Below are 23,281 nucleotides of genomic sequence, written 5' to 3' on the forward strand. Positions count from 1 at the left end.
GCCTCTTATCAGGGGGGGGTAAAGAACCTCTAATCATAGTAATCAAATCTTCTGCCATTTTAAGCATATGTTTCTTAGGCAGAGACCCTGAAGAACTAGGGGAGACCCCACTGAAGTTAACCCTGGCCGGCCTCTAGAAGGAGCCTTGGAAACAGAAGGGAGGGCCTAACCACCTTAGAAAGGGAGGGAGAACAGCTACCTGAGAAGCCCCTTCAGCCTGGCCTACCTCCTGAGAGGACACATCTTGTAACAGTAAAGTCTCTCCCTGAGAATCCAGAGGAACTTCTGGTAGAACCACCGGCTCCACCGAGCCCTCTAAAGAACCGACGTCCGGGACAGGCGGTTCTTCCACCCTAGGCTTCGCTGCTTTGTCTTTGCGCTTTTAGATTTAAGCGGGCGTCGGAGCATCCGACGGCATGTAATTACAACGCTTCCCAAAAACTAACCTGGCACAATCTAATCTTCTCTTAATAGTGAGTTTGTTAAATCTAGCACAAGAGCGACAGCCAACAACGTCGTGCTCAGGCCCTAAGCAAGGTATACACAATGTATGGCAATCTCTATGAGGTATCTGTTTCCCACAAGAAATACAGTTATTCACTTTTTCTGACATCCGTTAAATACTGAGGCAAGAAAAAAACAAAATATTCCCCAACGGGGTACTTAGCCAACTTTGATTCGGTCTGAAACTCCGACTTCAGAAAATTTCAGAACGCCAACCCGCACTCGCAATACTGCTTCTGCATCGGACCATGCGGCAAAAAAGACTGAGGATATGACGTCGGTCATGCGCATTTGTACCCTGACGTCCTGATGTCAGTCAAATGCGCCTTGACCGACGTCAGCCTTATACTTTGGTATTCGGGCCGACTGGGACAGCGGACTACCCCAAGTGTTAGGACTGCAGCAATGTGAGATGAAGAACATCATATGGGTTGTCCTGCCTCAGGCAGCCCTTCGGTCGGCCGGATTCCAAAGTCTGGGTCTGGCCTCGGCTGATGTCGCACTTTCCCCGACGTCAGAGCGTCTGGGGTATAAAAGCATCAGCCGACGCCATTTTCCTCAGTGTTTCTTGCCCCAGATGCCAGGTGCCCTCTAGGAAGGCCAAATTTGGAGAAATGCAATAAATTCCAAACATTTTCCAATATATATATATATATATATATATATATATATATATATATATATATACACACACAAACAAATACACCATAATAGATCCCCCAGCTAGCTAATGGAGGGGTAAGCACCCTAGGAATACCACAGAGGGGAAGGAGGGAGGGTAAACCTGACTGCAGATGCATACCTATCGGACATCTACATTTATGGTAGGTACAAAACTGTACTATGTCCTTCAAGGATGCATCTGCAGTCATAACATATGGATAGAATACCATAGCCATTCTGGGGGAGGAGGTACTAAGAAAAGGATGGTGTAGTTAAGATACCCTGCAGGACTGCTGTAGCAAAACCTGCTCTGGATCTGGAGTATAAAGTTAAATTGTAATGTTTGGCAAATGTATGCATGGAGCTCCATGTAGCAGCTTCTAAAATGTCCTTGGTAGCCACCCCTCTTAGGAAGGCTGTAGTGGTGGCTGTGGCCCTCGTGGAATGAGGCTTAATGTTTGCAGGAACCATCTTTCCATGAAAGGAATAACAAAATTGAATGCAATTTTTTATCCACTTTGAAATTGTCTGTTTGGAAATTGCTTTTCCTTGTACCCCAGCAGCATATACCACAAGGAGTTTGTCAGTCTTTCTGTAACTTTTAGTTCTGTCAAAGTAGTAGCGTAGTTGTCTGTGTATATCCAGAGTGTGCAGAAGTTTTTCCCCTTTATTTTGTGGATTTGGGAAGAATGTAGGCAAGTGAATAGCTTGGTTCAGGGATACCCTAGATACCACCTTTGGCATAAAAGTAGGATTGGTTCTCAATGAGACTCTGTCCTGATGGAAGATAAGAAATGGCTGTACTGCCATTAAAGCTTGTAACTCAGATACTCTTCTTGCTGAAATTATGGCCAGAAGGAATGCAGTTTTCCAAGACAGAAACTGTAGATCCGCTGATGCTGCTGGTTCAAAGGGAGGAAGTGTTAGTTTCTCCAGCACAAAGTTGAGATCCCAAGTAGGTAAAGGGGGGTTTTCTTGGAGGATTGATGTTTTTGATTCCTCTCAGAAATTGCCTGAGGAGAGGGTGCGATAAGATAGGTGGATCAACATTGTATTCTGCTGAAATTGCTGAGGCATGAATCTTAATGGAAGAATAGGACAGGCCATTGTGGAACAATTCTGCTAAGTATTCCAGAATATGTGCCATGCTCGCCACTGGCACATCTAAGCCTTTTGTAGTGTTCCAAATGAGAAATCTTTTCCATTTTGCTGAGTATGTCTTCCTTGTGGAAGGCCGGCAAGCTTCCATAATAATGTCCTTTACTCTCTGTGATAAGTTATTTTGAGGGGGGTTTATGGAATTTTCCAGGCAGTTAGCTGCACTGTTTTCAAGTTGGGATGCATGATCTTGAAATTGTTCTGCGTTAGAAGAAGAGGCCATAGGGGGAGAGGCCATGGTTTCGTCTGTGACATGCTCTTCAATAGTGGGTACCAGTGCTGCCTTGGCCAGTCTGGAGCTATCAGGATCACTCTTGGCTGTTCTGCCCGGATCTTCAGTAAAACCTTGGACATTAATGGGAGAGGTGGGAAGGCATACACTTTTAGAGCTTTCCAGCTGAAAGAGAGAGAGAGAGTCCACCCTCCAAGCTTGTGGGTGGTATGTCCTTGAGCAGAATGTCTTCAGTTGATGATTGTGGGGCGAGGCGAACAGATCTATCTCCGGCTTTCCCCATGCTTGTGTTATGAGTAGAAAGATGTCTGGGTGCAGCATCCATTCATGTGCATCCATGGTAGATCTGCTTAAGCTGTCTGCCAGTGCATTTTCTTTCCCTGGCACGAACTGGGACTGTAGGTTGGATATTGAGTTTCAAGCATAGTTCCCATAAATTCATGGCCAGCCTGCATAGAGGGTAGGAATGCGTGCCTCCTTGTTTGTTTATGTACCACATGACTGTGGTGTTGTCTGTCCTTATTAACAGGTGGCCTTGATGGAGGAAAGGTTTGAAGGCCTCGATTGCGTGTATCACTGCCAGCATTTCCTTTTGGTTTATGTGCATGTGCAGCTGCCCCTGAGACCATAGGCCTTGGATGCATTTGCTCTCCATGTGTGCTCTCCATCCTCGGTCTGAAGCGTCCGTGGTGATGGTTTGTTTTGTTTTTGGTTTGTTGAAAGGCAACCCTCTGTTGGACTGGCAGGCTTGAGCCCACCACAGGAATTCCTTTTGAAAGCAAGGAATGATTGGTATCAAAGTTTCCAAACTGTGACTGTGCTGAGACCATACACTCCTTAGGTACCATTGTAATTTTCTCATATGCAGCCTGGCTTGTGGAATCAGAATTATGCAGGATGCCATGTAACCCAGGGCCTGCAGGATTTTCCTTGCAGTTAGCTGAGTTTGTCTTGTCAGATTTATGAAGTAATCCGGAAGTTGTTTTTGTTTTTCTTCTGTAAGAAAGGCCATTTGAGTGGTTGTGTCTAGATCCGCACCCAAAAAGGTTATCCTTTGGGATGGAACAAGTCTTGATTTTTGGATGTTGACTGTGTATCCCAAGGCCTGTAGTAGGTGGATGGCATAGGCCAAATCCTTTATTAAATTTTCCTTGTTGTCCGCTTGTATAAGGCAGTCGTCCAGATATGGGTAGATTTGAATCCCCTGAAGTCTGCAGTGTGCAATCACTGATGCCAGGCATTTCGCGAATACTCTGGGCGCAGTAGATAAGCCAAAGGGCAATGCTGAGAATTGATAATGCTCTGATCCTGCAAGAAATCTGAGGTGTCTTCTGCAACTTTGTCGAATAGGGACATGCAGGTATGCCTCCTTGAGATCTAGAGTCACCAGCCAAGACTCCTTGCCCAGCATGGGAAGAAGTTGCTGTAGGGTCAGCATCTTGAATTTTGGCACAATGAGATAAGTATTCAGTGCGGACAGGTAGAGAATAGGCCTCCATTGATTTTCTTTTCTTGGAACAAGGAATAATCTGGAGTAAAATCCTTGGCCTTGTTCTGAAAGAGGTACCTTTTCTATGGCTTTCATTTGTATTAAGTTGTTGATCTGCTTTAAAGCCTCTGCCCTCTGATTTGTTGGCAGGTTTGGCATTCCGTTTCTTCTTGGCAAAGTGTGGAAGTGGAACCTGTATCCTTTGTCTATTATTTGCAGTGTCCATGTGTCCCTTGTAATATAATGCCAGTTTTTGAGAATAAAGAAAGCTTTCCGCCCAATGGTGCTTCCAATTGAGCCTTGGTCGGCGGAATCAAAGGAAAGTCATTGAGTCTGTCCAGGTGTAGTAGTTGCTGTTCCTGCACTACCTCTCTGGTTGGTAGGCTGCCACTGACGGCCTCTGTAGGAGCCTCTAGCTTGCCCTCTACCTCTGGGACGCCTGTTCCTGCCCCTCTGTGATCTGTCCGAGTCTGGAAAGGACCAATTCTTAGTAGGCCAGTTTCTGCTGAATCTCGGTGGTTGTACTTGCAGAAAGTCCTTAACTGTTTGCACAGATTTTGCCTTTTCTTCAAACTTCTTTAAGACCTCATGAGCCGAGCAACCAAATAATTTTTGTTTTTCCATTGGAGCATCCTGGAGTTTAGCTTTAACATGGTCTGGTAAAGATTGTTCCTTCAGCCAGGCATGCCTACGAATAACTGCCCCAGTCACAGCTGACCTACATGAAGCTTCCAGTGCATCATAGCCACACTGCAAAAAATGATTACTAACCTGCTGTGAGTTATGTACCAAATCCTGAAGGGATTTACGGTCAAGGGGTTCAGAAGAGGAAAGTTTCTTATGCAATTCATCTAACAAATACTCTTGGTACTGTATCATATGAAATTGACAATTTAATGCCCTCATGGAAAGAGTTGCAGAAGTATATACCTTCTTTCCCCATCTCTCTAAAGCTCTAGACTCCCATTCAGAGGGTAGAGGATTTTTGGCAGTGGCAGCTGCAACCCCTTTAGGGCCCTGAGAAATAGTATCTGGGTCTGCAGAATGGGCCTTGTACAGATGTAGATGAGAATCCGGGACCCTGTAGTATCTATCAGGTTTGGCAGGTGCCGGAGGGAGAGAATCAGGGGCTGTACTAACATCATTGTACACATCATCAATAACATTCAAAACAGGAGGTATAGCGAAGGGCCTATGCTGAGGTAAATGTAAAAAGGTCCTTAATCTCTTTCTAGAATCAGAAAATTCCTGACCCTGCCATTGAAAATGTTCTCTCAGAGTGTAGTGTCTCACCAAAGGAAAACTCTTCAGGAGGAGAGGCCGAAGGGATAGATTCTTCAGCATCAGAATCCTCGTAGGCCGAATAAGCCTCCTCCTGGTGATCTGACAACTCAGATCCATCCGTAGACTCATCTGAAGAGTGTTGGTCAGAGGGCTCAGTCCTGGGCCTTTTGTCTGATGGTGGTTGAGAGCCCCTGTCCGGGTGAGGCTGAGAACCTCTAATTAAAGAGATAAGATCCTCTGCAAGGCTGAGGATCTGAGAACTAGAAGAAGGTCTGTGAGACGTAGTCTTGGGAGGCAAAGCTTTAGCAAGTTTAGCAGCTTTAGCCCTGGAAAAAGCCTTAATGGACATGGAAGCAGGGGGTCTGGCTGCACCACGTGCAGGGGTAGATTTGTCCAAAGGAATGGTGCCGTACATTTCCTGGACACTGGTTTCAGTAGGTAGCTCAGTAGCCGACTCAGCCGGGGCCTCCAGGGCCGCGGTGGTCGGTTGAGTGGATTCGGTTAAAGGAAGTACCGAGGACTCGGTTTCGGCTGAAACCGAGACACTCGCGGTAGGCCTAACTGTGGTTTCAGCCGAAACCGCGGGCCGCGAGTGTCGGTCCTTGTCCTTCTGTTTTTTCACCAAATGCGATGTCGGAGTCTCCGACGGCATCTTATATGCAAAAGTAGCCCCAAAGAATTCCTCTGCAAACTCCGACCGACGTCTAAGAGTTCGTCGGTTGAAGGAAGCACAGGCTGAACAGGCCGAGACGTCGTGGTCTGGGCCTAAGCAAGGGAGGCAGTAAGAGTGGAAATCCTTATGAGGTATTGTTTCCCACAAATTAAACAATTATTTACTTTATCTGACATCGGCTGAGGCAAGAAAGAGTCCCCAACGGGGTACTTAGCTTTTTCGAAGTCTTCGGTAGCTGAATCACAGGAACTGACCGACCGGCACTTGTGAACTGCTTCTGCTTCGGGCACGGCAAGAAAGACTGAGGAAAATGGCGTCGGCTGATGCTTTTATACCCCAGACGCTCTGACGTCGGGGAAAGTGCGACATCAGCCGAGGCCAGACCCAGACTTTGGAATCCGGCCGACCGAAGGGCTGCTTGAGGCAGGACAACCCATATGTTATGACTGCAGATGCATCCTTGAAGGACATCGTTGATATGCAGGTGAGCCTCGTGATCTTGCCATGTGCCTTGGACAGTCCTGTCTAGATAATGCCGCCCCCACCCTATCTGTGAGTCATCCATGGTCACAGTGGCAACGGGTTGGCGAGGGACAAATGAAGTACCCGTGGTTAACTGGTTGGGTTGAGTCCACCAAATGAGATCCTTCTTGCAAGAGTCTGTCAGCAGTATATGATGAGATAATGGTAGATGTTGAAAGGACCACTGGAACGACAGCAGCCACTGAAGAACCCTCATGTGTAGTCTGGCTAGCGGCACTAGTAGCATAGTGGAAGCCATGGTCCCTAGCAGCGTCAGAATAGTCTTGGCCTTGACTTTTTGTAGGGGAAGAAGACGAATTTGAAGAACCAGATTCTGTGCCCTTTCTACTGGAAGATGAGCCAACATGTCTACTGTGCGCATCTCTGCGCCTATAAAATTCACAAATTTAGAGGGCAATAAGGCAGATTTTTCCCAACTGATAGAAATCCCCAACTGGGCACAAAGTTGAATGGTAGCATCCCTGGTCTGAAGAAGTAGATGCCTGGTGGGGGCGGTCAGGAGTCAGTCGTCCAGATACGAAAACACCTGGAATCCTCGACGTCTCAGGTGAGCTGTCACTGCTGCCATACACTTGAACACCCTGGGGGCTGTGGTGTGACCAAAAGGCAGAGCACGAAACTGGTAATGAATGGCTCCCAGACGGAAGCATAGATGACTCCTTGACGTCCTGTCCATTTTTATGTGGTAGTAAGAGTCTTGGAGGTCTACTGACCACATCCAAGTGTCTTTCCCTAGTAACGGGAGTATAGACTGCAGTGTCACCATTCGGAACTTGCCCTTCTTTACTAATTCGCTCAATCTGCTGAGGTCCAAGGAGGACAGTAAAATGTACTCCCACTGCAGAGTGTGCTTTTCCTTCTTGCTCGCACCGGGGGAGTGTGTCCTTTACCTTGGGTCCAAACAATGTAGAACCGAAGGGGGTGTTGGTAAAGGTAGACTTGAACGGTTTCGCAAAAATTACACAAACGCATCCAGGAATGATGTCTTAGGGAAATCCCTGAATCCGCTGCTCTACTCGCTCCATCGGCTGCATACGAGATAAGCCTCATGGACGAGCTGACAATAGAGTTCAAGGTGGACAACTGGGCAGACACCTTGTCAGGGACTCCCTCAGTGCATGTACCTTGGAGAGAATCTCCTAACTCCTTAAGGAGATCTCTCTCAAGCCTCATGAAGTGTGTAAGGTAGTTCAGCGATCTAAGAGTAAATGCCGCTGACGAGAAGGTAGCTTCCCGTATCCATCCATCGTTCGAGACTCTTTATTTGGCGGATGAACAGAAGTAGTAGTTTCTGTTAGCTCCTGCTTAGTGGCCACCACCACCATGGCATCTACGGGAATACCTTTAGACAAAAATTCCTTTTCCCTTGGCGCAGAAAGAAACTTATTTGGTCTCCTGGGGACTGGTTCCATGGTATCAGGAGTATCCCACACCTTCTGACTAATGAGCTCCATCAGTTCATCAAAAGGTGGAGGCACCTAAGAGGCTGAAGGTTGAGACTCGAAAGCCTTCAGTTACACTGACTCCTCAACAGAGGGGGTGACAATGGGCCAGCCGCACCTCTGCTTCAGGATTTCCAGGATGTCTATGAAGGAGACATCAGAGGACGACTTGAGGGACGCTTCTGACTCCTTGAAGTCAGTGTCCGAGGTAAGGGATTCATCCTGGGAGTCTACATGCTTCCTCTTGCATGTTCTCTTCCATGGGGGCTCCTCGGAAGGATATTCCGGGGAGGTCTCGGAAGAATGGGAGCCACCAGCCGGTGGCTCCTGAGGCTGCAGGTCTCTGCTGTCCAGAGAGGGAGTAGGAGCAGAGACAGAAGTAGGTGCCCTAGTGGGGAGAGTGTCGGTACCCCTGGTAGGAGCTGATGATTGGGACAGCACATGCCGATCTCTCCGGCTCCGAAGACCTCCTCGGCTCCGAGGAGATCGAGGATGTCATCCGTTCCATCGGCTCCGAGATAGACATAGGGTCCGAGCTCACCCTTGCCAATGCGCCGAGAGGAAGGCTCGGAAACTAAGAGGTTCGTTTCCAGGTGTCCCTGTCGGCGCCGACCAGAGAGCTTCGGCTCCTAGACACCACAGACGGCACCAAGAGTGTCTGAGGAGAACTCGGCTCCAAAGCAACCTCAGGGGGAAGCTGGAACAGTGGGTTCCACCAGCGGTACCAAACACTCTGGCTCCAAAAGACCAGCATGGCTCGGAGGAGGAATCACCGAAGGGGGGATGGACTAAAGTGGCCCCGGAACCGAATGTGTTGGAGCCAACAACAATTTAGGTAAGGCAGATGACTTCAGAAGTTTCAGCACATCATCTTCCGGAAGACCTGGAGGACAGAGTAGGAGAACGAGATCTCTGCAATATGGGTGACCTTATTGTAGGGGAAACTAGTAAAGGATCCGGAGACAGGCACCGTTGAATACTCTCAGTGGTCGGCTCCGAACTACTTGGTGCCGACCCTGTAACCACAGTAGTAGAACACTCTATCGGCTCCAAACTAAGTGGGGTCGATGAGGCAGTAATTTTGTCAGACTTAGTAATTTTAAGAAGCGGCTCCGAGACACCAGCTGGCGCCGGGGAGGGCTCCTTAGAGGATTTGGCTTTTTCCTTTTTAAATCCCTGAAATCTAGAAGAGGAGGAAGAGTTAGACAGATCTTTCTCGAAGGAAGGCTTTAGGAGACCTTTTAGAATAAGCTTATTTTTTTTCTCTCTTGCAACACCCTAGCACTAAAAGAGTGGTAAAATAAGCAAGTTTCCTGTAAGTGGATGGTCCCAAGACACTAAACGCAGTTACTGTGGCCATCTGTTACAGACATCTTCTGTGAGCATTTTACACATTTTTTTTAAAGCCAGATGGCTTATGGTCCTTGACTTCCTTAGACATCTCACAGAAGATTGAACTCACACACACAGGAAGGAAAGTGGGAGAACTAGGTCCTATAACTTAATTGGGCCTAGCCCGTGTAGAGAAAAAAAAAGGGAAAATAGGTCCTCTAACTAAATTGGACCTAGGGGGTACAGAAATAAGTAGAGAGCCTCGAACACACACACTAGAACAAAAATACAAGTCTAAATGTGGAAAACACAAAGAACAAAGGTCAACAAAACCTCGTTCTGTCTGCAACACTAAAAACAGTAAATATAAACAAACGGAAAGCTCCGCAAGTAAGTTACTACTTATAATATACACATGAAAGCACACAAGCCTAAACTAAGCGCAAAAAGCGCCTACAACTACTAATACCAAAAGTATGAAAAAGTACAGTTGTGTACAATTACCATAAATGTAGATGTTCAAGTGTATTCACTGCTGCAGTCATTACATTTGGTAATCCTGCTGGCAGATTGCCCTCAGTCGGCCTGAATTCCAGAGTCCTGGGTCCTGCATCGGCTGCTGTCGCCCCCTCCCTGACGACAGCGGTATAAAAGAAGCAGCAGACGCCATTTTCTTTAGTTTTTCTTGCCCCAGATGTCAGGTGCCCCCTAAAAAAGTAGCCAAAATTTATATATATATAAAAATACATGCACCAATATAAACTTTACCTTTATCTACAAGCAAATACACCACATAGGTTGTATAAATCAGAGAAGGAAAGATACGTTCCATCAGAAGAAAAGGGGGTGGCGGGTGGGTAACCTGGACTGCAACAGTGAATACAATCGAACATTTACATTTATGGTAAGTGTACACAACTGTACTATGTGTATTTCACTGTTGCAGTCATTACATTTGGGTACAGTCCCAAAGCTATGGTTGGGAGGCTGGAGCTAAACAGCATTAGGAGCGGCTGTGAGGCCCTGCAGAACTGCAGTGACAAAGTCTGCCCTGGATTTAGAGTAGAGTGGCAGATGATAGTGCTTTGTAAAGGTGTGCACTGAACTCCAAGTAGCAACCTCTAAAATGTCCTTGGTTGGTACTCCCCTGAGAAAGGCTGCTGAAGTGGCTGCAGCTCTGGTAGAATGTGGCATAATGCCCTTAGGCACTGGCTTGCTTTGGTGCAAGTAGCAGAAATGAATGCAGTGGCCTATCCACTTTGAAATAGTCTGCTTTGAGATAGCCTTTCCTTGTGATCCTACAGCATATGTCACTAGTAATTACTCTGTCTTTCTGAAAACTTTGGTTCTGTCTTTCTGAAAACTTTGGTTCTGTCCAAGTAGACGCTAAGCTGTCTGTGTACTTCCAAAGAATGCAGAATTATCTCCCCCTTGTTCTGTGGATTTGGATAAAAAGTTGGCAGATGAATAGTTTGGTTAAGAGCCACACTGGACACCAGCTTAGGCATAAATGTTGGGTTTGACCTCAGAGAGACCCTGCCTGGATAAAAAATGATAAAAGGTTCCACAGCCATGAGTACCTGTAGCTCTGAAACTTGTCTTGCAGAAGTTATTGCTAGGAGCAGAGCTGTTTTCCAAGATAAAAACTTTATATCAGCAGTAGCAGCTGGTTCAAAAGGAGGCAGGGTGAGTTTTTCCAAGACATAGTTGAGGTCCCATGCAGGCACTGGTGATCTCCTCGGAGGCCTTACATTTTTGGCTCCTCTGAGGTACTGCTTTAATAAGGGATGAGAAAAGATTGGTGGCACTGTATTGTAATGAGCCTTAATGGCAGAGGCATGAATTTTAATAGATGAAAAAGATAGGCCTTGTCCAGCATTTCAGTTAAGTATTGCAAAATCTGAGGAATATTTGGCACAGCTGTATCAGTTCCTTGTGCCTGGTTCCAAGCACAGAATCTCTTCCATTTTCCAGCATAAGATTTTCTAGTACTAGGCCTTCTGGCTTCCAAAATGACATCCATCACAGCTTCACTGAGAGGTGTGTTATGTATGACTACATTATCCGCCATGCTGCCAGGTTTAAAGTCCTGAGTTGGCTGTGCAGGATCTGATTGTTTTGCTGGGACAGTAGATGAGGTATTTGAGGTAAGGTCCAGGCTGGGCATTGAGACAAGTTCCTTGGGCTTGGTTACCAGTACTGGCGGGGCCAGTCTGGGGCAATCAGTATCATCTTTGGCTTCTCCTGTCTGACCTTTAGGAGTACCTTGGGAAGGAGAGGCAGTGGGGGGGGGGGGGGGGTAGGCATATACTGATAGGTTTTTCCAGCTGAAAGATAGGGCGTCCACTTTCCATATGCTTGTCTGTGATAAATCCTTGTGCAGAATCTTTTTAGTTGGTAGTTGTGAAAGGAGGCAAATAGATCTATGTCCGGGCATCCCCATTTCCTTATCATGCTGAAGACTTGTGGATCCAGCTGCCACTCATGGGGATCCATGAGGTTTCTGCTTAGTTCGTCTGCCACAGTATTTCCCTTCCTGGCAGAAATTGTGCCTGCAGATGTACTTGGTAAGTCAATGATGTGTCTCACAAAGTCATGGCTAGTCTGCAAAGGGGGTAAGAATGTGTGCCCCCCTTCTTGTTTATACACCACATGACCGTGGTGTTGTCTATCAGTAGCTGTCCCGGCTGAAGAAGGTCCTTGAAGGCTGTCAGGGCATTTTGAACAGCTAGCATCTCTTTTTGATTGATATGTAGATGCATTTGGTTTGAGGTCCATGTGCCCTGAATGCCTCTTCCTGCCATGTGGAAATCCCAGGCATAATCTGATGCATCCGTTGTTAGTGTCTGCCTGGCTGGGGGTAATGTGAATGGCTGTCCCTTGTTTTGGTGACAAGCCTTTGCCCACCATCGAAACTCCTGTTGCAGGCAGGGAATGAGAGTAATCATTGCTTCCAGGCTGTGGCAATGTTGAGTCCAAGCACTTTTTAGGTAACATTGAAGTTTCCTCATATGCACTCTTGCATATGCAATTAGTAGGATGCAGGATGCCATGAAGCCCAAAGCCTGCAGAATTTTTCTTGCAGATAACTGGGCCTTTGTTGCCAACATTTTGAACTAGGTAGTCAGTTTCCTTTGTTTGTCTGGCGTGAGAAAAGCCATCTGGGCAGTTGTATTTAAGCTTGTACCCAGGAATATTATCTCTTGAGAGGGTACTAGTTTTGATTTCTTTTTGTTGACTGTGTACCCTAGGCATGTTAGACGTCTTTTTACAAATGCCAGATGCTGTAGAAGAATGTCCTTGTTCTTTGCTTAAATTAGACAGTCGTCCAAGTAAGGATATATTTGTATTCCTCTGTCTGCAGTATGCAATTACTGTTGCCAGGCACTTTGTAAAGACCCTGGGCACAGTAGATAAGCCAAAGGGCAGTGCAGAGAATTGGTAATGTATTGAGCCAGCCTTGAATCTGAGGTACCTTCTGCATGATTGTCTGATTGGGACATGCAGGTATGCCTCTTTTAGGTCTAGAGTCACAAGCCAAGGGTTCTTGCCCAGCATGGGCAGAGGCTGCTGCAAAGTCAACATCTTGAATTTTGGTATACCCAGGAATGTGTTCAGAAGAGATAGGTCCAATATTGGTCTCCATGCCTTGTCCTTTCTGGGTACCAAGAACAGTCTTGTCCCTGCTCTTGCTCTGCTACTTGTTGAATGGCCCCCATTTTCCATGAGGGATGAGACTTGTGTGCCTCTGCCCATTGATATTTTGGCAGATCTGGCCAGCTGTTTGCCTTTGGCAGGGTATGGAAGTAGAACTTGTAGCCTTGTGACATGATATTTAAAACCAAATTGTCCTGGGTTATAATGTGCCAATTTTGAGAATAAAGTGCTAATTATCCCCCTAAGGGTGCTGCCAGGAGATAAGTGCTTTGTGCAGGCAGGGGGAAGTCATTGGGACTGTTTCCTGTATGGTTGTGCTTTGTCTTCTCCAACTTTGGAGGTAGAAGCACCCCATTGCTTTGACCTGTATGAACTTTGCGGCGCCTGGATCTGCCTCTAGGGCGTCTGGATCTGCCCCTTTGAGGTCTGTCTGACACAGGAAAGGACAAATTCTTTGTAGGCCAGTGTCTACTAAACCTAGGTGGGCTGTGCTTGTAAAAAATCTTTGACAGTTTGCATAGATTTAGCTTTGTCCTCCATTTTCTTTAACACCTCTTCTGCCTTAACACCAAACAAAGTATCATGCTGTAAAGGTGCATCTAATAATTTAACTTTGACATGATCAAGATTTTGTTCCTTTAACCAAGCATGCCTCCTAATTACAGAACCTGTAACTGCGGCCCTGCAGGAGGCCTCCAAAGAATCAAAACCACATTGCAAAGTACGCTTTCCAACTTGCTCAGCTGCATGCAATAAATCCTGCATTTCCTTGTTTTCTGCACATTCAAAGTTTAATAACATTTTCTGTTTAAGCAATGCCATAACATATTGCTGATATTTGAGCATATGTAACTGACAGTTTAAGGCCCTTATAGCCAAGGCAGCAGATGTGTAAACCTTTTTTCCCCATCTATCCAGTGCTCTAGAATCCCTGTCAGAGGGGGTACGTTTTTTTGCAGCGGACGGCTTAAGTCCTTTGGGACCCTGTGAAATAGTTTCTGGGTCTGCAGCAGTATTTTTAAAAAGGAATTTATGACGGTCAGGAACCCTGTAATATCTGTCAGGCTTAACAGGAGCTGGAGGTAAGGAGTCAGGGGTAAGACTAGACTCCGAAAACACATCATCTACAATGTCTAACACTGGTGGAATGGCTAGTGGCCTGTGTTGAGGTAATAAAGGGAAATCCCTGAGCCTCTTTTTAGATTCTGAAAAATCTTGGCTCTCCCAATGGAAATGCTCCCTTATGGTATGCAAGGTTTATCCAAAAGAATAGTCCTCTGGAGGAGAAGCTGAAGGTATAGATTTTTCAGCATCAGAATCCTCATAGGGGGGAAGAGAATATTCCTGATCAGAAGAGGAATCAGAAGAAATAGAAACCTGATCTGAAGATTCATAGTCAGTCTCTTGCCTAGGCCTCTTATCAGGAGGGGGATGGGAACCCCTGATGATCAAGGTAATCAAGTCTTCGGCCATTTCGAGCATCTGTTTTTTGGGCATTGAGACCTGACCACATGGCTCGAGTTTGTTTCTTTGCTTTAGAAGGTGCTTTAGTCTTTACCTTTGAAGCTCAAGTCGGTTTAATGTAAAGATGTTTAGGTCTGAATACACCCTCAGAAGCTGGTGCCTGCTCAGCGGCTCCGGACCCATCTGAAGGAATAGTATCCGAGGCTCCAATACCTTGAGTTTCCAGCGGCATGGCCGACTTCACTTGGGAGTCGGTAGCGGACTGCAACTCTAAAGTAGCAGGCGTCAGGGGCTGCGAAAGCACCTCACTGAGAACCGGCGAACTGTCGACTGGCTTAGGAGAAGCTTCGTCGTCTGGTTTGGGCCTCGGTTGTCTATCTCTCTCCTTTTCTTTGCGTTTTTTGTGAACTCTGGTAGTCTGATGGCTATCCGACATTTCTGGATAATTAAACCGGCGTACAAAATAGTTTAAAGCAAAATCATACCGACATTTAATAGTGCGTTGGTTAAATCCAGCACAAAACCGACAACCAGAAACGTGATCAGGGCCTAGGCAAGGAATACAGTAAGAATGAAAGTCCCTATGAGGTATTTGCTTTCCACAAGAAATACAATTATTAACTTTTTCTGACATCGGTCTGGAGCAAGAAAAAAGTTTCCCCAACGGGGTACTTAGCTTTATTGAAGACTTCGGATCTGAAACTCTAACATGAAAATCTCAGGAGTCGGCCAACTGGCACTTGCGAACTGCTTCGGGCACTGCGCGGCAAGAAAGACTGGAGAAAATTGAGTCGGCAGCTTCTTTTATACCCCTGACGTCAGGGAGGGGGCGACAGCAGCCGACGCAGGACCCAGGACTTTGGAATTCAGGCCGACTGAGGGCAACCTGCCAGCAGGATTATGACTGCAACAGTGAAACACAAAGAACATTAGGAATATAGATGTCTCTCTCTCTCTCTCTCTCTATATATATATATATATATATATATATATATATATATATATATATCTAAAACACACAAGTGAAAACTGGCACACAGGATACCAAAGTACTATAAGGCAAACTGTACTTAAAGAAATTGCACACAAAAAGTGCTCTAATAAACGCTAACTACAAACACTACACTAACTATAGCTATAAAATGCTATAGAACAGTATCAAAATGTGAAAATAGATTTATCCAATTTTAGAACAAAATGTGTAAGACTTAGCCACAGCCAAGAAGAAGCACATCCGAACTCATTGACGCGGCAAACGAGATCTGGGGATTGTACGGGTGCACCATGGGATACCTACCTAGCCACAAGCCAACTAGAAGACTTCGAGCTTGTAATTAAGCAGAGTCGGAGCTGAGGATTGCCTCCGATCCCATCAGTAGGAATGAAGGCGAGATAGGACTACACAACATCCCTATACTCCTTAGGATGTCTGGAATGGGCTGAATGTTGCCTTAATCTGTAAAACCCTGCAGCACCCCTGAAAAATGGGGAAGTTGATCTGAAGGGGATTGAAGAATGCCTGAAAGGGTGAGGGAAGGGATTTGCAGACAATGAAGTAGCCTGGACGGATGACTGAAAGTAATCCATCTCGCCTCACATTCTTACATGTGGGTTCGGAGCCGAACCTCGGCCGACTCGGCCATACTCTAGCTCGAAGTCTTCAATTGGCTCGTGGCTAAGAGGTATCCCATGTTGCACTGCTCCCTTTCCCCAGATCTTGTTTGCTGCAAGCTCAGGCAATCACACCCCACACACACAACACACAGAGAGGAAGAATCAGCCCAACAACAAAAGGAGTACTGAAACCAAAACTAACCTCTAGGCCCTCCAGGAGGGGGAAGGCGGGAGGGTAAGTAAGAATGTGAGGTGAGATGGGCTACATACATCGAACGTTATGGTGAGTACATGACGTCTTGATGTTATGTAGTCCAATCTCGCCTACATTCTTACCTGTGGGACAGCATCCCCAGCACCTGAACCTTGGGCGGCTCAGTGGAAAATACTCCTGAGCACTGTGGAACCAAAGGAAGATCTGCCTCTGGATATCAAATCTAATTTGTAGTGACTGATAAAGATGTGAGGAGATGCCCATGTAGCTGCAGCACAAATATTATCCATAGACATCCTGGCCTGAAATGCTGTAGAGGTAGACATTGATCGTGTAGAATGAGCCTTCACCTTAAAAGGTAATTCCTTACCGCTCGAGGCATAAATGAAGGAAATACAACTAGAGATCCAGTGACCCAAGTCTATTGTCTGAAAACGAGACAAATAGCTGATCTGATTTCCTGAGATCCTTCGTTCTATGTAAATAGAAGTGCAATTGTCTATGAAGATCTAGCTGGTGGAATTTTAATTCTGCCTTATTAGAAAATTCTGGGAAAAACACAAGCAGCTCAATAGACTGGTTGAGATTAATAACCAAAGCAATCTTTGGCATAAAGGAAAGATTTGGTCTGAGGGAAACCCTATCCTTGTGAAATACCAAGTAAGGAGATCTAAGTGACAAAGCTTGGAGCTCAGAGACTCGCCTAGCTGAAGTGATGGCTACCAAAAAGATACGTCTTCCATGACAAATATTTCAAGTCATAAGTAGCTGCAGGCTGAAAGGGAGACTAAGTGAGACACTGTAGCACAAAATTGAGGTCCCATGGCATTATGGGATCAAAGACTGGGGGCCGAAGCATCATAGTGCCCTTTAAAAATGCCTTACAAAGTCTATGCACCATTAGACTGGGTTCATTAGCGACAGAAAAGGTGGAGATAGCCGCTAACTGGACTTTAAGGATTGCGGCAGCTGACGCCCGAATGAAAAGCATGGAGAGAAATTCCAGAACTGATTAAATTGGTGCAGTGTAAGGGTCAATCTGCCTTTCATGAGCCCAGATGGAGAAACTTTTCCATTTACTGGAATAAATCTTCCTAGTTGAAGGCTTATGGGAAGAAGACCGAACATGAACTAATTCCAGAGAAAAATGATGAAGCCTGACTAGTGATGGAACTGGAGTAGCCAAGCTGTCAACCGAAAGGTCTGAAGAGAGGGATGGAACTGCCCTGACATACGAGTCAATAGGTTTGGCTGTGGGTCCAGAATCCAGGGGTCGTCCATGAGACAGGGATAGAGAAAGGGGAACCAAATTTGAAGAGGCCAGTGTGGAGCAATAAGAATCATTCTGCTTCCCAAGAATTGTGCTTTCTGAATAACCTTTGCTATCAGAGGAACAGGTGGGGAAGGCATAAAGTAAATCGGAGGGCCAATCGTGAACTAGAGCGTCCCTGGGTGTCTCCCCCTGAAGGGGGATGAGAGTTAAGAAGCTGCTGCACTTGGTATTGAGGGGACTGGCAAATAGATCGCAGCAAGGCTGACCCCACCTGCGGAAAATCGGCTCTGCAAACTGCTTGTTCAGGGACCACTCGTGAGGCATCAGAAAGTACAGTCGTGTATCTACCATAAATGTAGATGTTCGAGTGTATTCACTGTTGCAGTCATTACTCTCGGGTTATCCTGCTGGCAGGCTACCCGCAGTCGGCCAGAATTCCAAAGTCTAGGTCCGGCGTCGGTTGCTGTCGCTTCTTCCCTGACGTCAGTGCGCCAGGGGTATAAAAGATGCAGCCGACGCCATTTTCTTCAGTTTTTCTTGCCCCAGATGTCAGGTGCCCCAAATAGGTAGACTGAAAAATATACCAATAAGAAATGCATGCATAAAAATAACATTTCCTTCATCTACAAGCAAATACACCAAAAAGGTTGTATAGGATAGAGAAGTGCAGATAAGTCCCAGCAAAGAGAAGAGGGATGGTGGGTGGGTAACCTGGACTGCAAAAGTGAATACACTCGAACATCTACATTTATGGTAGGTACACAACTGTACTATGTTCATCGTGTTTCACTGTTGCAGTCATTACTCTTGGGTTGAATCCCAAAGCTGAGGAAGGGTGGCTGGGCTAAATAGGATTAGGAGAGGCTAAGAGGTCCTGCAGAACTGCAGTGGCGAAGCCTGCTCTGGACTTAGAGTAGAGAGGCAAGTGGTAGTGCTTTGTAAAGGTGTGCACTGAACTCCAAGTTGCAGCCTCTAAGATTTCTTTGGTTGGTACTCCCCTGAGGAAGGCTGCTGAAGTGGCTGCTGCTCTGGTGGAATGAGGCCTAATGCCCTTAGGCACTGATTTGCCATGTTGAGAATAGCATTTAGAAATAGTCTGTTTTGAGATGGCCTTTCCTTGTGACCTTGCAGCATATGACACTAAACGTTGCTCAGTCTTTCTGAAAGCTTTAGTTCTGTCCAAGTAGAAGCGTAACTGCCTGTGTATGTCCAAAGAATGCAGAATTTTCTCACCCTTGTTCTGTGGATTTGGGTAAAAGGTAGGCAAGTGAATGGTTTGATTGAGGGTCACACTGAACACCACCTTAGGCATAAATGTAGGGTTTGTTCTCAGAGAAACCCTGTCTAGATGAAAAATGATGAAAGGTTCCACAGCCATGAGTGCTTGTAGCTCCGAGACTCACCTTGCAGAGGTAATGGATAGGAGCAGAGCTGTTTTCCAGGATAAGAATTTAATATCAGCTGTTGATGTTGGCTCGAATGGAGGCAGTGCGAGTTTTTCCAAAACAAAATTGAGGTCCCAGGCCGGAATTGGTGCTGTCCCTGGAGGCCTAATGTTTTTGGCCCCTCTGAGGTACTGCCTTATTAAAGGATGAGAAAAGATAGGTGGTTCCGTATTGTAATGTGCAGAAATGGCAGAGGCATGAATCTTAATTGATGAGAAAGAAAACGCCTTTGTTCAGCATCTCAGTCAGGTATTGTAAAATCTGAGGAATGTTTGGTACAGACCTGTCAATGCCTTGTACCTGGTTCCAAGCACAGAATCTCTTCCATTTTTCTGCATAAGATTTTCTGGTACTGGGCCTCCTGGCCTCCAACATAACATCCATAACAGTGTTCAGAATGGCTACATTATCCGCCATACTGTCAGATTTAAGGTCCTGAGTTGGCTGTGCAGGATCTGATTGTTTTGTTGGGTCAGCAAGTGAGAAGTTTGAGGTAATATCCATGCTGGACCTTGAGACAAGCTCTTTAGGATTGGGTAACAGTGCTGGTGTGGCCAGTCTGGTGCAATCAGAACCATTTTTGCCTTTTCTTGCCTGACCTTTAGGAGTACTCTGGGAAGGAGAGGTAGTGGGGGATACTGTTAGATTTTTCCAGCTGAATGATAGGGCGTCCACTTTCCATGCTTGCTTGTGGTAAATCCTTGTGCAAAATCTCTGCAATTGACAGTTGTGAGGGGAGGCAAATAGATCTATGTCTGGGCAACCCCATTTCCTTATTATCATCCTGAAGACTTGTGGATCCAGTTTCCATTCGTGGGGATCCATGAGGTTTCTGCTTAGTTCGTCTGCTAGAGTATTTGTTTTTCCTGGCAGGAATTGTGCTTGCAGGTGAACTTGAAAAGCCAATGCTGTGTCCCATAAGGTCATTGCTTGTCTGCAGAGGGGGTAGGAATGAGCATCTCCCTGCTTGTTTATGTACCACATGACCGTAGTGTTGTCTGTCTTTATCAGTAATTGTCCTGGATGAAGCAGGTCCTTGAAAGCTGTCAGGGCATTTTGAACAGCTAGCATCTCTTTTTGATTGATGTAAAGATGCATCTGGTTTGCAGGCCATGTGCCCTGAATACATTTTCCTGCCATATGGGCCCCCCAGGCATAATCTGATGCATCCGATGTCAGTGTCTGTCTGGCTGTGGGTAAACAATGGCAGGCCCTTGTTGTGGTGACAGGCTTCTGCCCACCACTGAAACTCCTGTTGTAGGCAGGGAATGAGTGTAATTACTGTCTCCAGGCTGTGGCATTGCTGAGTACAAACACTTTTCAGATACCATTGTAGTTTCCTCATATGCAGTCTGGCATATGGAATTAGTAGAATGCAGTATGCCATGAAACCAAAGGCCTGCAGGATTTTCCTTGCAGATAAGTGGGCTTTTGTTGCCAGATTCTTGAAGTAAGTAGTCAGTTGCTTTTGCTTGTCTGGCGTGAGATAAGCCATCTGGGCAGTTGTATTTAAGCTTGCACCCAGGAATATTATCTCTTGAGAGGGCACTAGTTTTGATTTCTTTTCATTTACTGTGTACCCTAGGCCAATTAGTAATCTGTTTACAAATGCCAGATGCTTTAGAAGAGTGTCTTTGCTCACTGCTTGAATTAGGCAGTCATCCAAGTAGGGATATATTTGAATTCCTTTTTGTCTGCAAAATGCAATTACTGGTGCCAAGCATTCTGTAAAGACCCTGGGCGCAGTAGATAAGCCAAAGGGCAGTGCAGAGAATTGGTAATGCATTGAGCCAGCTATGAATCTGAGGTATCTTCTGTAAGATTGTCTGATAGGGACATGCAGGTATGTGTGAAAATGAAACCTGTAGCCTTGGGACACTATGTTCAGAACCCATTTGTCTTGGGTAACCATTTGCCAATTTGATGAAAAAAGTGCTAGTCTCCCCCCTAAGGGGGCTGTCAAAAGAAAACTGCTTGGAACTGGTAGAGGAAAGTCATTGGGACTGTTTCCTGTAAGGTTGTGATTTGTCTTCTCCATTTTTGGAGGTAGGAGCAACCCATTGTTTAGGCCTGTATGAGCCTTGGGGCTGAGATCTGCCTCTGGGACACCTGTATCTGCCTCTTTGTGGTCTGTCTGAGACTATAAAGGACCAATTTTTAGAAGGCCAGTTCCTGCTAAACCTAGGTGGCTGTACCTGTAAGAAATCCTGGACTGTGTGCATGGATTTTGCTTTATCCTCCATTTTTTTCAACACCTCTTCTGCTTTAGTACCAAACAAAGTATCATGCTGTAATGGAGCATCTAATAATTTTGCTTTAACATGATCAGGCAGATTTTGTTCCTTTAACCAAGCATGCCTTCTAAGAACAGAACCTGTAACAGCAGCCCTGCAGGAGGCCTCCAGAGAATCATAACCACATTGCAAAGTATGCTTTTCCACTTGTTCAGTTGCATGCAATAAATCCTGCAATTCCTTGTTCTCTGAACACTCAGTATTTGTCAACATTTTCTGTTTAAGTAGAGACAGTAAATACTGCTGATATTTAAGCATATGAAATTGACAATTTAAAGCCCTTACAGCCAGAGTGGCAGAAGTGTATACTCCCCCCCCCCAATCTGTCTAGAGCCCTAGAATCCCTATCAGAGGGGACAGGGTTTTTTGCAGTGGAAGCCTCAACCCCCTTAGGACCCTGAGAAATAGTTTCTGGGTCACCAGCGGGGTTTTTATATAGGAATTTATGAGACTCCGGGACCCTGTAGTATCTGTCTGGCTTAGCAGGTGCAGGGGGTAGAGAGTCAGGGGACAGTCTGGACTCTGAAAATACATCATCTACAATGTCTAGAACAGGTGGAATGGCAAGGGGTCTATGCTGAAAAAGAAGCAGGAAGTCTCTGAGCCTTTTCTTAGACTCAGAATAATCTTGGCTCTCCCAGTGGAAATGTTCCCTCATAGTATGCAGTGTTTCCCCAAAAGAATAGTCCTCAGGAGGAGAGGCTGAAAGAATGGTTCTTCAGCATCAGAATCCTCATAGGGAAGCATGGAGTAATCCTGTTCAGAAGAGGAATCGGAGGAAATATATACCTGATCAGAAGAATCATACTCTGTCTCTTGCCTAGGCCTCATCAGGAGGGGGATGGGAGCCCCTGATCAAAGTAATTAGGTCTTTGGCCATTTTGAGCATCTTTCTTTTAGGCATGGAAGTCTGAATAGGAGAATGCTGTACTTGTTTCTTTGTCTTTAGAGCTGCTTTAGTCTTTGAAGCTGAGGATGGCTTAATATATAGTTGTGTAGGTCTGAAGACACCCTCAGAAGCGATGCCTGCTCAGCGGCTCCAGACCCATCTGAGGGATTGATTTCCGAGTGTCCAATACCCAGTCGGCTCCACATGGGAGTCGGTAGCGGCCTGTGGCTCTGAGGTAGCGGGCGCCAGGGGCTGCGAAAGTGCCTCACTGAGAACCGGCGACTGGCCTAGAAGAGGCTTCGTCAGATTTGTACCTCGGATGCCTATCCTTGCCCTTGTCCTTGCGTTTTTTGTAAACTCCGGTTGTCGGCTGTTCCACCGGCATTATATAATTAAATCTTCGGCCAAAGTAATGAGAAGCAAAATCGAACCGACGCTTGATAGTGCATTGGTTGAATCTAGCACAAAACCGACAGCTAGCAACGGTGTGATCAGGGCCTAGGCAAGGAATACATTAAGAGTGAAAATCCTTATGAGGTATTTGCTTCCCACAAGAAATACAATTGTTAACTTTTTCTGACATCGGACTGGAACAAGAAAAAAGTTTCCCCAATGGGGTACTTTGCTTTAATGAAGACTTTGGTTCTGAAATTCAGATTTGAAAATCTCAGGAGTCGGCCGACTGGCACTTGCGAACTGCTTTTGCGTCGGGCACCGTGCGGCAAGAAAGACTGAAGAAAATGGCGTCGGCTGCATCTTTTATACCCCTGGCGCACTGACGTCAGGGAAAAAGTGACAGCCACCGACACCGGACCTAGACTTTGGAATTCTGGCCGACTGTGGGTAGCCTGCCAGCAAGATAACCCGAGAGTAATGATTGCAACAGTGAAACATGATGAACATCAGCTCTGCTCAACTTGTCGGCAATCACACTGGACTTCCCCGGAACGTGCGTTGCCACAAGAAAGCATTGGGAAGACATTGCCCAATGCCACTCTCAAATAGCCTCTCTGCAAAGGGGATACGACTTGGTTCCCCCTTGTTTGTTCAGATACCATACCACCGACATGTTGTCCGAGTGGATTGCAATCGTCCCGAGAGGAAGAAAGCT

At 46.0% G+C, this 23,281-nt stretch overlaps 1 protein-coding gene across 1 annotated transcript in view; it reads right to left on the bottom strand.

Annotated features, from left to right (window-relative positions):
- NAA25 (N-alpha-acetyltransferase 25, NatB auxiliary subunit) overlaps positions 1-23,281 on the bottom strand; it is a 3,186,723-nt gene that overhangs the window by 237,112 nt on the left and 2,926,330 nt on the right. The window lies entirely within an intron of this gene.

The sequence above is a fragment of the Protopterus annectens genome, chromosome 4.part0 (genome assembly GCF_019279795.1).
Source record: "Protopterus annectens isolate FY-2018-M chromosome 4.part0, PAN1.0, whole genome shotgun sequence".
Classification (NCBI taxonomy): domain Eukaryota; kingdom Metazoa; phylum Chordata; order Ceratodontiformes; family Protopteridae; genus Protopterus; species Protopterus annectens.